At 41.2% G+C, this 15,761-nt stretch overlaps 1 non-coding gene across 1 annotated transcript; it reads left to right on the top strand.

Moving 5' to 3' along the window:
• Positions 1-6,250: 6,250 nt before the first annotated feature.
• trnat-ugu lies at positions 6,251-6,322 on the top strand. The gene has a single exon. It is a non-coding gene; the product is annotated as a tRNA-Thr (tRNA).
• Positions 6,323-15,761: the final 9,439 nt, after the last annotated feature.

Below are 15,761 nucleotides of genomic sequence, written 5' to 3'. Positions count from 1 at the left end.
ACTGAAGGCTAAGTTGTGCACTGCATAACATTGCACTTACTGTCAAGTCTGGCTTTGTTTAATGGACTGTAAAATGTTAATAAAATGGGAGCTACTAGAGCAGAAATCTCTGTTCCTGAAATGTGATGCCCAGGACTGTTTCAGAACTGACTAAAGGCATCACATTTTGGAATGGTGGCAGGTTTCGCCCATAACATATACAGTCAATTCACCTTAACAGTATATTCTATGAAATACTTTTGAGACATCTCAAAAGACGTAATGAGATGCTATAGCAAATGCAAGGTTTGTTATTATTATCTCAGCTTCTGCCAAAACTCAAATCTGCAAGTCGGTGGCCAAGCATATAGTTGCTGAAGAATGTTTCAGAGGAGCTTGCTGCTCATTCATTTAGAAAAACGTGATATCCTGCAGTTTAGTACAGAGCACACTACATGTTCTCCTCAGAATAATGCTCGTTTTTCAAAAGATTATTTTCATTAATCGGATTTCATTGAACAACAAGGATCTCTTATTGCTGTTCATATTTTAAAGTCCTCATAATAATGATGATAATAATAATCCTTCCATTTGATGCAGTGCCTTTCACCGCAGGAGGGCTTCTCCAAGCACTTTACAGAATATCACAGTAAAGTGTAATGGTTGAGTATCTTGTAAGCAAGCACTAGTCTAAAAGAGAAGGGAGTTTCTTCTGGTGTCGTGGCCATCAATCTCCCAGATAAAATGTTTCATGGCTGCTTGTAGGGCATTATTGTGCGGAATCAGGCTGTTACATTCAACTACAACAAAACAACAACAACAAAATTACATTTGTAAAGCAGCTTTCACATAAGGAGGACATCCCAAGGCGCTGGACATTCAGACCCGAGCTGAGGGTCAGGGTGAGGGAGGGGGGAGGGCAGCGGGGGGAAACAGCGAAATCGAAAGCACAGTCAAAGAGAAGGGTCTTGAGGTGGGTCTTGAAGGTGGCGAGGGAGGGGGCGAGATGGAGGGACTGCGGGATGGAGTTCCAGCGGGTGGGAGCAGAGTGGCGGAAGCCCTGCCCGCCGATAGTGGAGCGAGCAAGGTGGGGGATGTGAAGCAGGCCGGAGCCCGTTGAGCGGAGGGAGCAAACAGGATGGTAGGGGGTGAGGAGGTTGGAGACGTAGAGGGAAGCAAGACCATGGAGGGCTTTGAAGGTGAGGACCAGGATCTTGAACTGTATCCCCTGTGTGATGGGAAGCCAGTGGAGTTGGGCAAGGATGGGGGTGATAGGGTCGTGGAGCCTAGTGCGGGAGAGGACACGGGGTTCAGTGTTCTGGATAATCTGCAGCCTGTGGAGGGAGGAGTTGGGGAGGCCGACAAGCAGTGAGTTTGCATAGTCGAGCCTCAGTGTAATGAAAGTGTGTATGAGGGTTTCGGTGGCCTGCGGTGTGAGACAGTGTCGGAGCGGGTGACGTTGCGGAGGTGTAGGAAGGCAGAGCGGGTCATGGCGCAGTTGTGGGGTAGAAAGCATAGTTGAGGGTCAAACAAGACCCTAATGTTCCGGACTGGCTTAGCAAGGTGCAGTGTGCAACCATGGATGGTGATGCTGTCAGCATACACAGTCATTACACTTTACAGAATATCCTACAAACCGCATTGGCTAGAGCACTCAGCTCGCAAGCGAGAGGACCCAGGTTCAATTCCCGAGTGTGGCAAAAGGTTAATCAAGTTTCCTTACTCCACACGCCTTTGTTTACCCAGCAGTAATTAGGAACCCGGATGCTAGTCGATTGGTAGATTGCGTTTCTGTGGGTAATAATCCCTTCAACAAAAAAGCAATAATAATAATAATAATTTGGGACATTACTGCTGTGCGCAGTATTATTAAAGCACTTTGGGATGACCTCCCAATGTAAAAGGCATCTGCGGTGGGGGCATGAACTGAGGTGGGGGATGAGATTGTACATCAACTCACTGCTCCTGTAAGCAGTAAGGAAGTATTATTAATAATGAAGTATTATTACCACTCAAGGCACAGCTCTGAAATGTAACCTTGAGTAAGAAATGAAATAATGTACCGTAAGAAGATCCATCAAGACTTTTCACAAGGTTACTGGTTTTGAAGTGAAACTTGTTGCTTTAAGTTGCTTTAAGTGACTTGCTTGTTGCTGAATACAAACCACTTAGAATCCTATGTAGCTCATTTGCTGCTCTTCCTGTTCCATCCATTTTAAACCCTCAATAAATTCTGCGTGTTTCAAATACAAAACACTTTTTTACAACATCAATTTACTTAGAAATGAAGCTAATGAATGCAGCAGCTTTTTTGGCCAGCCATGTCATCATAGGAACATTGAGATGTGTGGCCAATTCATTTGAATTTGGATGAAGAGGGAATATAAATAATAACAATAATAATCCTTACATTTGATACAGTGCCTTCATGTTAGAAACACATATCGAAGTGCTTCACAAGATTTAATGTAAAGCGTAGTGACTGTGTATTTTGTAGACAAATAAAGCAGCCAATTTGCACAAAGCAAAGTCCCACAAATGGCCATGAAGTGAATGGCCAATTTTATTGATTGTTGCACAGGACACGAGCAGAAACTCCCTTCTTTTTTCAAATAATGCCATGGATTCTTTATCATCCACCAGAACAGGCAGACCTTGGTACTTGGTTTAACGTCTCATCTGAAGGACAGCAAATGAGTGTCAGCCAAGATTGAGTTAATTGGAAATTGGCTGAAAGCACAGTCAAAGCAGTAGATCTTTGGGCAGAATTTCAAAACAGAGAGCAAATGGATAAAGTGAAGGGATTATGGGAGAGAGCTCCAGATGGGGGTGGCAAAAGGCTGAAGGCTCATCCGCAGGACAGATGAGGGGTAGGGGATAATAATAACAAAAATAATCCTTGCATTTGATATAGCACCTTAGCACTTTGTTGGGAGATCTCAATGGGGGAATAAAGAATACCATTGAAATGGCAGAAATAGAGTGATGCAAGGCAATATGAAGACATTTAAAAGTAAGGATGAGGATCTTAATATTGATCTGATGGGGGATAGAGAGCCAACAGAACCAGTCAAGGATGGGGTTGATGGGCTCACAGAGCCAAATACACACTACAATATAGATTGACAGACACATATAATAATTCTAATACATATAAGCTTTACCCATTACACCAATGGTCAGATGTAAACCGTTGTATTTTGCTGAATATAAGTTTAACATCTCTAGATTTAAGGCCACGTAGGGTCTGGAAGGAGTTCCTTCGCATACTGGCTAGCACACTCATCTCGCAAGTGAGAGGACCCAGGTTCAATTTCTGAATGGGTCAACACCTTGGGCAAGTTTCCTCACTCCAAATCCCTCGTTTACCAAGCAGTAAGTAGGAACCTGGTTGTTAATTTAGTGGCGGATTGTTTTCTGGGGGTAATGGTTTCTGCCAGTATGGAGAGCAAATGGTCTGGTCCTCTTGGCTATTCCTTGACACCAGGTTACACTGCTTGTTACCTAAGAGTGTGGTCGCTGTCCACACTGTGCCTTTTACATGGTAAACAAATTCACACACCCGGGGGTTCCCATTGTATGAAGTTTCATCTTTGGATACGATATAACCCATGGTACAACGCACCAGGCTCTGTGACCCCATCACTCCCACCCTCACCCAACTCCACTGCCTCCCCATCCCCCAGAGGATCGAGTTCAAGATCCTCGTCCTCACCTTTAAGGCCATCCATGGCCTTATCCCCTCCTACCTCTCTGACCTGCTGACTCCCTACCAACCTGCCCGCTCCCTCCGGCCTGCTCCATGTCTCCTGCCCGACTCGCCCTACCATCGGTGGCCGGGCTTTCAGCCTCTCTGCCCCCACACTCTGGAACTCCATCCCACGATCCCTTCGCCTCGCTTCCTCCCTTGCCTTCTTCAAGGCCGGTCTCAAGACCCTTCTCTTCGATCGTGCTTTTGGTTGCTCTCCCACCTCTCTGCTTCCTTCCCGCCTACACCACCCCTACCCCATGCTCAGGTCCTGACCCCTGACTGTTCAGCGCTTTGGGACGTCCTTCCGACGTGAAAGGTGCTCTATAAATGTAATTTTGTTGTTGTTGTTCTCTCTAAGCTGCACGCGTACATGGCCGCCCAGCAGTCTGCTGTGAACTTAATTATTTCGTCCACGCACATAGTAAAAAGTTCAGTTGAATAAATACATACTTATGTTAACTGTAGTGTGTTCTGTTGTTTAATATTCAAATGCAGAGTTTCGTTGTTATAAAAAATAATACAGCCTGATAAATTAAATCAAATAAGACTCCAGGTAAAACACAATCACCTTGATATGCTTATGCAGATCAAATCTCATCTGTCAAGTGGTAGGGAAGTAAACCTGGACAAAATATATAAACACTGGGAGGGAGAGACAGAAGAGAAAAACATCCAAACCAGAAACAGTCACCCTCTTCTGCATCATCTGGCCTGTCATCTTACAGACTCTGGGTCTCAATCAGGATGTCCCCATTCCTCTGGTGGCAGTGTTTACTTTTTAAATTTCTATAACCAGATTTGTTTAAGTAAAAATCCTTGACAGCTAGCCTTGTTACAATTATCCATTATTTTGTACGTGTGTTCTGTTTCTTATATAATAATGCTTTCTAAAAAGGTGTTCTATTCAAAGTTTAGATTTTTTTTACGGTGGCGCAAACAGCCTTTATATTGATGCGCAAACCCAAATTCATTCCTCCCAAAATTAGAGGAAACATAGGATACAACCATTACTAAAGCCATAGATCCAGCACAGCTATAAATCCACAATGTCTTTCCTTTCCGTTTAGTACAAATTTGCAGTATTGCCTTCTTTGAATGAATGAAAGAAAAATGTATCTTTAAAAGAGCAGCTCGGTAGACATCCTCATTTCACACAGTCAGTCAAAATATAAAGTGGACCTCAAATGTAACTTCACATCAGCCAAAATAAGGTTCTGAAAAATTACTGTCTGTTTTTCCTTGTTTTTCCTGGGTTCCAGTTGTTAAGAATGTGCTAAAATTGACGAGACTGGAAGCACTGGACAAAGCCAGTAAGTATCTGTCCTTTTTCTTTAACATGTCTGGGCCAGATTCACTAAAGATTTCAGGTGCTAGTCACATTACACTGCGTAATTTCCCAAACCTTTGTAAATCTAGAGAGCTCCCCGATGGGCCAAGTGAGTAAAGGCAGCACCTGATGCAGCACTAAGCCATACTGATAATAATAATAATAATAATTGGCGCGGCAGCCAATTGCGCACAGCAGTGTCCCACAAACAATTGCTTGTTTGTGATAAATAAACAAATGAAACAAATAAATACATGTATTTATTCATTTGATAAAATATAAATGATAATAATACAGCATTTGATACAGCGTTTCATCATATTGTTGAGCTGTCTCAAAACATGTTTTACTGTAAAGGAGTGACTGTATTTTGTGGGTGAAAATATATTTACCAGAAGACCACAGCTCCTGAGTTCTGTTCAATGTTTAATGACTGATGTTGTTTATCCTCATCAGGAGCAAAGCTGCCTGGTTTGGATACTCTTAAACATGGTGATGGGTTTCCGCATGTGACAAACACCTGCCTGATCAAACAAAACACGTGAGCTGTGTTTATGAAGTATTTCTTCAAAGTACAAATGTTTGTGGCATGTGCGGATTTTTTACCCAAAATGTTTGAAAGATGAGCATCTTTGCGTTCCAAATATGATTGTAGCAGAGATTCTTCTTTTTAGTGATGTTGCATTGGTCACACTTCATTTGGAGGAACGGTTACACTTTAAAACACCACACCTTAGAAATGGTGTACTGGTCTTGTCAGACGGGCAGCGTAGATTCACCAGAATGATACTTGGAATGAGGGAGCTTAGTTATAAACACAGAATAGACAAACTGGGGCTTGAACAGAGGAGGTTGAGGTGTGATCTGATCGAGGTATTTAGCAATAATAATAATTCTTGCATTTGATATAGCACCTTATCACATCTTCTAGATATCTCAAAGCACTTCACAGAATATATTGTAAAGTGAATTGATTGTATGTTTTGTGGGCGAAACGCAGCAGCTAATTGTGCACAGCAGTACCCCACAAGCCGTCGTGGATTGAGCGATCAAATTATTATTATTTTAGTTATGCAAGTTTTACTATACAGACACAGTATACACGAACACACGGTACACACACACCCATAGACGGTATACTATGGAGTAGTATACCGTGGAGTATACCTATGTAGTATACCTATGGAGCGTGGAGTCCTGTAGCTCAGTGGTTAGAGCACTCGCTTTGTAAGCGAGAGACCTGAGTTCAATTCCAGGCAGGGCGAAACCTTGGGCAAGTTTCCTTACTCCACGCGCCTAATAATAATCCCTCCAAAAACAAAAAACAATAATAAATTGGCCATTTTCAATCTACGACTGTTTGTGGGACATTGCTGTGCGCAATTGGCTGCCGCGTTCGCCCATAAATATACAGTCAATTCACTTTACAGTGTGTTCTGTGAAGCGCTTTGGGATGTCCTCCCGACGTGAAAAGCGCTATATCAAATGCAAGGATTATTATTATTATTATTACTAGTTAAGATAGTAAATTGACAGAGTAGATAAGGAAAGACTGCTTCCTGTGATTGCAGAATCCAGAACAGGAGGACGTAATCTAAACATTAGAGCTAGACCTGTTAGTCATAAAATAAAAAGATATTTCTTTTCTCAGGGAGTTTAGGGGTAAAGGAGTTCACTTCTTCAAAGGACTGTAGTTTCAGTGGGAGTGTTTAAGAGGGAAGCAGATAAATCTTTGGCTGGTAAGGGTATCAGGGAGTAAGGAGAAGAGGCAGGCAAATGATACTGAGTTACATATCAGCCATGAACTAAGTACCGCAGCGTAGTGGTCAGCACGCTCACCTTGCAAGTGAGGGGACCTGGAATTGATTCCGAGATGGGGAAAAAACGTAGGTAAGTTTCCTTACTGCACACGCCTCCGTTTACCTAGCACTGAGTAGGAACCTGGTTGTTAGTCGATTGGCTTTCTGGGGGTAAGAATCCCTCAAAAAAATTTTGGGTCATTCAATCTACGACTGTTTGTGGGACCCTCCTGTGTGCAATTGGCTGCCATGTTTCACCCACAAAATACATAGTTAATCCACTTTACAGTATATTCTGTGAAGCACTTTGAGACGTCTCAACAACATGATAAGGTGTTATATCAAATGCAAAAAATATTATTATTACTTTAAGTAAACGGCTTGGTGGGCTGATATGGCTCCCACACTTGTGTTAGGATGATGCAATCCTGCACAGAAAAAGGCATTTGACAGACGTTTTTGACTTTTCTGTTTTCTTTTTCAATTACTGAAGTTTAGATTGCCTGAAATTTTTCAGTTATTTTTTCTCTCTATCAGTCTAACAGGAGTTTTAAGTTAACCACAGCAGAGAAGAAAGGGGTTAACATCAGTCTTTGTAATACTTGGAAATCCCCAGCAGCCCACTTTCTCATATCCTCTGGTTTACACAAGACGTCTGTGCTCCATGGTTCCTATTGAAAAATGACCACAGCAATGCAAATTCAACAGATTTCCTAATCTACTGGCATTTGTTTTGAGCTAATTCAGCTCATTCACTGCCAAAATAAACTGCAAACATTTGAGAAGTATGCACATTTCAGTGTGTCCAGATTTTAGCAAATTGTTGAATTTAGTCTTAACTTTGAAGTCAGTATTCTATAGTTCTTAAAAAGAAACTTGTGGGAAACAGGCTTCAAAATTAAAGGTGTATTAAAGAATTGCCTACATTTTGGATGCTCTAAAAAAGCTAAATAAGTAATCAATGTGGATTCAGGTCAAATTTCTGTGGATTCAGTTCAAATTTCTTCCCCACTAATTGCACAGTAATTTTCACTGGAATCCCCTGGTGAGGCCACATTTACAGTATGACACAGGCATTTTGTCAACAATTCAACAGACAACTCAAGGAGATTTAATCGACCATTTGTAGTATCATTGAAAAAGCTGGTGTCATTCCTGGCTCTTTAGTAATATTAAACTCATAGCAGCGTCCAACACCAACCCACTATCAAAGCTTTGCAGATGGAACATAGGAAGAGGAGGAGGCTATTCAACCAGTTGAGACCATTGCACTATTTTATTTGATCACGACAGATCTTTTGATCCCATTCCCTGCCTTTTCTCCATATCACTTGATACCCTTACTATAAGTATCTATATCTTTTTTTTTAAATATGTCTTCTATTGGTTCATGTACAGTCTCCCTTTCCACACACACACACAAACACACGTTAACCCAGCAGCAATCAATATTAATAAAGTGAACTTCCGAAGTTACAAAGTTCTCTGTTCCCAGCACCTTGGGACGTCCTCCTGATGTGAAAGGCGCTACACAAATGTAATTTGTTGTTGTTATTGGTGGTGGTGGCTAATGTTCTTTTGTGGTTGCATTATAATGCTTGATAACAAATTAATGTACAAATCGCAGTAGGCTTATATTGGGCAGAAAAATATATCAAAACTATAGATTCTGTCTTTACCATGCTTTTTAAGCACAGTCTCTCCAGCAATAAATGTTTAAAGCACAAATCACAGTGTGAGGAAAATGTGGTTTGACTTATTGTAGTCAAGTCCACTTCCCAATAATTAATGTAACTGCTATGTGGTCTGCATGCGTTAATACTATGTGGTTAATCTTAATTCAATGCAGACTAGCAGTAATTATGTTCAGAATAGTTCAGTTGACAAAAGAACCCTACTATTATAATCAGTTATCATTTGAGGACATTACCCAGCACAGGATATAACAGTCTCATTACTACAATGCACGCAACACAATAAATAACCTTGTATCTCCCTGAGAGAAGCAGAAAACGTCTGAGCAACTTTCCTCAGAGCCGTGAGGCCCAGAGAGCCAAACCCAACAACTGGAATCAAAATTATTTTATTTAAAAAAAGACAAAATCCATATAATCTAAGAATGAAAAAAAATATGTACAACTGTCATGGCTTGTGAACACTTCAACACTTAGCTTTGCCTCATGACACAGGTTCTTGGTGGTCTCCCATCTACATTTTGTAGAAGTCACACATTTTCCTTTGTTACTATTCCAATAACTGCTGAGTAACTAACAAACACTTACAAACCTTGCAGTTCAGGTGACTTCTACAAACTGCTTGAGCTTGCGATTCTAACCTATCCTGGTCAGAGCACTCGCCTTGCAAGCAAGAGACCTGGGTTCATTTTCCGGCAGCGCAAAATGCTGGCCAAGTTTCCTTACTCCACATGCTTCTGTTTATCTATAGGAACCCAGTTGTTAGTCGATTGGCAGATTGCGTTTCCGAGGGTAATAATTCTTTTAAAAAATAAATAAATTGGCCACTTCAAACCATGACTGTTTGTGGGATACTGCTATGCACAATTGGTTGCCACGTTTCGCCCACAAAATGTAATATTTAATAAATAAATAATAATAGTCACTTTACAGTATATTCTGTGAAGCGCTTTGAGACGTCTCGAAGACTTCAAATGCAAGGATTATTATTATTGGAGCTCAGTCTGGTAGACATATGAGAGAGCTCCTACATATAAATTCTGAGCATTCCCACATGAAATAATTTGTGGCTATAATTTTTAATGAAAGAGCTTTGAAGAATTATTCTCCTGGTAGTGAGCTATACATTGTGCACCATGCATCCATCTTGTGTAAACCATGTGCAAACAGGTGCACAGAGTGAAACAGAGGTGCCTTCACCTAATCAACCAATGGAAACATGTATTCATTATGAAATTAGTGACCAATCTTTTCATTGATTGTTGTTACATAATTAAGGGCACCTTAATTCTCTTCTGTACTTCAACATGGTGTGGACATAGTTTACACATGACTTACAATACATCTCACTGTATCTTCTGGGTGACTGGACATTTTCACACAAATCTTAGTTAGAAAGCAGACCAACATTTGCTTTACGAAAAAGTGGAACTACTTACTTTCAAATGTTGACCATAGCTCTGAGGGAATAATGCTTGCTTAAACTGGAACAGATATAACATAACTCAGCATAAAAAATTTGTAAACCAGCAAACAATTGGCAATAAATGCCACCTGTTTCTCTCCTTGCTTTCAGTCTCACTCTCTCTGCCTGGCACAGTGCACAGTACAAAGATGCTACAGTAATTGCCTTTCTGACAGAGGCAATAATATCAATTGAGCATTGATATATCTCTGTCTAAAGTTACACTATTTGTGCACCCTCAGCTCCAGTACCCAGCCCGCATTGTCAAGTGCTTCGGGACATTCTCCTGACGTGAAAGGCACTATATAAGTGTAAATTGCATTATATTATTATCAGCATGCATTTAATGTTGCCTTTTTATATTTGTGTCTTAAGAGTAAAGCCCACTTATTTCCCAAACTACCCTATCTCCTGAACATTATCCTAATCCCCAGCGTGAGGTGAGATCTCTAACATTTCACACAGATTCAGTGTGACAATTATCACATTATATTAGTCACCGAATGCCACCTCTGTATCCCATTCCCATTTTTTCAAGTTTTCCCAGTCCTATTCCATAGGTGACCCTGTTTCTGTGTATTGCTACCAGATGCATTGACACACAGAAAAGATCCTAATGTTACTGTGTGCAAAAGGTTAGGTTTTAGTTGCTTTATTTGATGTAAGCCTTGCTCATATTTAGCTCCCTAAAGCAGGTCTATCTTTGCGCTTTGTCAAGTATGATCTCAGAAAGCTGCGTGACTTGGTGACGGCAACCAAACGTTTTTTAATAAACTACTTTTACTTTACTTGGGCACAAACCTCTGCAAAGTCTAAAACCAAAGAGATGTGAGTTTCCATCCTCACAACTATTACAGGGTACTACAGTTTTAAAAACTTCCCTATTGCTTCATTTAACAGACGCAATCAATTGACACTCTCGTATGAATGCCAATATCACCATATTTATTTACACAAATATGAAGAATCAGGGCTGATCCCATTCCAATGAGCTGCACCTTTAATGTTTTAAAGGCTTTGTTTTTAAAACATTTTTTAAATATTTGGTTTTAATGTTGTAACGATCTTGTGTAAAATATCAGCGCATTGCATGTGCAAACTGACTTTCTCCTCAGGACCAAAGCCAGCTCACAAAAAGTAATCTGGTCATCTCCAACCCACTATTAAGATGGAATTAGAGATTCCATTAATACTTCATCACAAGCTATAGGATGTTAATTAAACTGTTGCCTTTCCCCATAGGTAGCCACAGATAGTCACAGCGACCCCAAAATCGCTTACTGGCTTTAAGATGATGATTCCCTCTTGATTTTGTCACTGTCTGATTTCAAACATGGATCTGAAATATTTTACTTCTTATAAGCTTTCTACTTGAGCTGTTAGTCAAGGCTTATACTGGTGGACAGTTCTGTATTGGCAGAGGTGCTTTCTTTCGGATGAGAATTAAACTGATTTAATTTAATTAAATTAAATTAGACTGCCTTTTAGATGGATGTTAAAGATCACATGACATGACACCATTCGAAAAGAAAAGGAAGTTTCTCCTGGGGGTTTGGTCAACAATAAGTGGGACATTGCTGTGCATAAATTGGCTTTTGTGTACGTCTTCAAATACACCGCCACTATACTTTACAGAAAGTGTTTGAGACATTTTGATGTAACAATAACAACAGTTTGCATTTATAAAGTACCATTTATACAGTTAGTGTCACAGAATGCTTAACAATGGCGGAGTTTGACGGAAGTGGGGGTGGGGGAGGTGGTGGAGGTTGACTATAGATATGGTCGAAGAAGAAGATCTTCAGATGCGATCTGAAGATGGGTAAGGATGGCGCAAGGTGGAGGGATTGAGGCAGAGAGTTCTAGAGTTTGTGAGAGTAGTGGCTGAAAACACGACCACCGATGATGGAGCGGAGGGGACGAGCAATGTGTAGAAAGTCAGAGCCAGCTGGAAGAGGGCAGGTGGAGGAGTGGAGTGTAAGCAGGTTGTAGCAGTAGAGAGGAGCTGGGACATGAATTGATTTGTAAATAAGTGTGAGGATCTTGCAATAGGGAGTCAGTGGAGCCTGGCAAGGACTGGGTGATGGGAGTGCGGAGTTTGGCATAGGTGAAAATCCAAGCAATAGATTTTGCAAGAGCAAGGAGGGCATTGAAAAAAAGGAAGCGTGAGGTGACAAATATGTGAATGGCTCCGAGACCCTATTGCCCCCACCCTCACCCAGTTCCACTGGTTTCCCATCACACAGAAGATACAGTTCAAGATCCTGTTCCTCACCTTCAAAGCCCTCCACAGCCTTCCTCCTCCCTACCTCTGTGACCCCCTAAGCCCCTACCAACCTGTCCGCTCTCTCCGCTCAAGGGGCTCCGGCCTGCTTCATGTCCCCCGCTTTGCCTCACCCACCATTGGCGGGCAGGCCTTCACCCTCTAGAACTCCATCCCACAGGCCCTCTGCCTAGTCTCCTCCCTTGCCTCCTTCAGGACCCATCTTAAAACCCTTCTCTTCGACCTTGTCTTCGATCACCCTCTTACACCTATCCTCCCCACCCTCCTGTCCCAACCACCAGCCTGGTGCAGATTCCTGACTGACCAGCACAGTGGGATGTCCTCCTGACATGAAAGACGCTCTACAAATGTAATTTATTGTTGTTATTGTTTGGGCTGCATTGGGTGTGAAGTATGGACGGAGACTGGCGGAGTGGAGGAAAGCAATCTTGGTCAAGGACTGGATGTAGGACAGCTGGTGGTTGAATCTGACACCGAGGTTGCGCACACTGTGGGATAGGCCGAGGAGGTTCAGGAAGTCTGAGCCACAGGTGAGAAGACATTGACATAAGCAAAGGAGGATGTAAAAGGTGCTACATCAAATGCAAAGATTCATAGTTTTTATAGTTATAGTTTTTATTTGATTCTTGTCATATTCGTTTCACCACAAATACATAGTCACTCTACTTCACAGACAAAAATCTGTGAAGTGCTTTGGGACGTCCTCCAGACGTGAAAAGCGCTATACCAAAAGCAAGGATTATTATTATTATTATTATTATTATTATTATTATATGCATCTGATGGAGTTAACACTTTACATTTAACCAAGCAATATCTGAAGGAAGGATTTCCAAATGTTGCGTTTGTCCCTTCCTACAGGAACATATAATGATCCCTCTTTCACCCACCCATTACTGGGTAACAATCATGCTGTTTCCAGGACCTTGAGCAAACCAGCCCCATTTAGATTTGGAAAAGCATCAGCAAACCATCGGGCCGTTTAATGATATTTCACACATTTGTAATATTGTTTTTACTTTTGCTGGTGTGAAATTTCACCAGCAACTGTGAAAATACCGACAATGGCCCACAGAATCCAATTGATTTTCACAGTCATATCCCAATCCCACCTGTTACACATGCTACAGCTTCAACTTTGCTTCATACTCACTTAAAGGTGCAATCTCAAATAATGTCATCAACTAAATAGCTTCATGCAAAGTAAATATTAAATCTGGTTTACAAATCATTTACAGATCATTTCACAAAGCTGTAGCCTCACTGAGGAATCTGATATATCAGGCAATGTGCAACTGGCAAGGATAAAGCATGTGGAGTAAGGAAACTTGCCCAATGTTTGGTTAACCTCTCTAGCCTGTGTCCATCACCATCCAATCCTTCCTTGGTTCCATTGACTCCCCATCCCCCAATGGATCAAATTCAAGGTCTTTGTTCTCACTTTGAATAGGTCTCATGACCTCCCACCACACTACCTCTTCAATCCTACCGTCATGCTCCCTCCGCTCAACAAATACTGGCCTACTTCATGTCACCCCTTGAACTGCCACAATATTGAAAGATAAACCTTCAATTCCACTGCCGGGCTTTCTGCTACTCCATCGTGGTGTCTCTCCATTTTACCCCTCCTCCCTCCCTCCCTGCCTTATAAACCAATTTGAAGACATATTTTTTTAACTGTGCTTTTAGCTACCTTTCTCCTACCCTTCTCAGCTACTTTATCTCCTCCCACCCCCCCAGTCTGTTGTTTGAAGTGGCTTGAGATAATCTCCTGACCTGAAAGGTAGCGTATATATTTAATTTGGAGGTGAAATTCTGCGGTGATCTTTATATGAGGGAAATGAGTAGCTTGTGGAGCTGTGCAATCCATGGACAGCTGCAATGCATTTACAGGGTTTCAAATATCAGTAAATAACAGTTTCAAATATTATCACAAGTGAAAATGATATTCCCGGCCATGAATCAGTTCCTGAAGTCAGGGAGATGCACCATGCATCTTTGCAATTCATTCCCAGACAAATGTTAAAATTATATTTATTCAATATCTGTATTTATAAATATGCTAGAGTAAGTCAACTGTAAACTGAAATGTGCAGTTTTTTAAAAAAAATGAGAATATGTATTCTCTACCAGTGAGTACAAATATTAACTGGGGTTTACTCAAAGTTCCCCGCCATTTTTGGTGTCCAATCTCTCTGATTATGTTCCCCTCAATCTCTGGAATCCCTTCCTCGACCCTTCCATCTTGCTTCCTCTCCATCAATCATCAAGTCTCATCTACCTTTTTGACCACATCTGTGGTCACCTCCCCCACAACCCGTGACTTGGCATCCATCCCCGCCACTATAAAGTGCTCTGAGAAAATATTCTGCAGGAAGGGAGCTATATAAATGCAAATTGCTGTTGTTATTGAATAATGTTCTGGTCAGGCATTGTTTACAGACACACTTGATGTGATCACGCATGATTAAACACTAAAACCAATGTGGAGGCTTCATAAAGCTCTAGCCTTTCCAAGCCTACTCACATGCTTGATGGCAGTATAAAAAGTTAATAAAAGCGATGAAATACAGTATATGTACTGTATATATAAACACCATTAAATCTCTGGTAGGACCAATTGGTTGCAAGCCTTAAAGGTATCACATTATTCTGCTTTTTTTCCTTCTTGGTTCTTGGGTACAAAGTTGTTTCTTGGGTATAAAGACACTTTGGAAACTCCTGATAAATGTTTAGAAATATTCTAGCAGTCATCCAATACCACTTATTAATAATAATCCTTGCATTTGATGTAAAGCCTTATCAAATCGTTGAGACATCCCAAAGTGTTTCACAGAAACTGTAAAGTGAATTAATTGACTACATATTTTGTGGATTAATTTTTTTTCACAAATATCTCTTACCCACCCTCTCACCAGCTATTTGTGCGGTCTATATTTGATAGTAGGTTGGCTGCATGTCAGCAGCAGGGCTGACCTTGAATTCATATACTGTATGTATATATACAGTATCTTAGCCATTTACATTTCCAGATTGTCACTGGTTCTAAACTTTAGAATCTAAACAAGAAAAGGAATAGTAAAAGAAAAGGTAAAACAAAACCTCAACTTCACTGTTAAATTATGTGATGAGTATTTTTCTCCTTATTTAAAAACAACTATTTGAAACTTACACAGTGCCTGTGAATACCAGTTTAGAATTGTAGAGGACGGTGTGGTCGGCGGTTCTCTCTCTTAACGGTCCAGCACTGCCTTTGTAGAGTGTGTCTATGTGAGTGATTTAAGTGTGTGTGTATCTGGAGGATGTATAGTACTTGCACAAGAGGGCGCTCATTGAGCTAAAGAGTTGGCTATGTCTCTACAGCAGAGTTTATTCTCTACGTTACCCACTGTGTGTGTGTGTGTGTGTGTGTGCGGTCTGACCCGCTGCCGCTGTCCCGCAGCCTCGGGCAGACCTGTTGGG

Source organism: Callorhinchus milii, unplaced genomic scaffold, assembly GCF_018977255.1.
Source record: "Callorhinchus milii isolate IMCB2004 unplaced genomic scaffold, IMCB_Cmil_1.0 Scaffold1, whole genome shotgun sequence".
Lineage (NCBI taxonomy): Eukaryota > Metazoa > Chordata > Chondrichthyes > Chimaeriformes > Callorhinchidae > Callorhinchus > Callorhinchus milii.
Note: the sequence above shows the minus strand (reverse complement) of the source record. Positions and strands in the feature narration are given on the sequence as shown.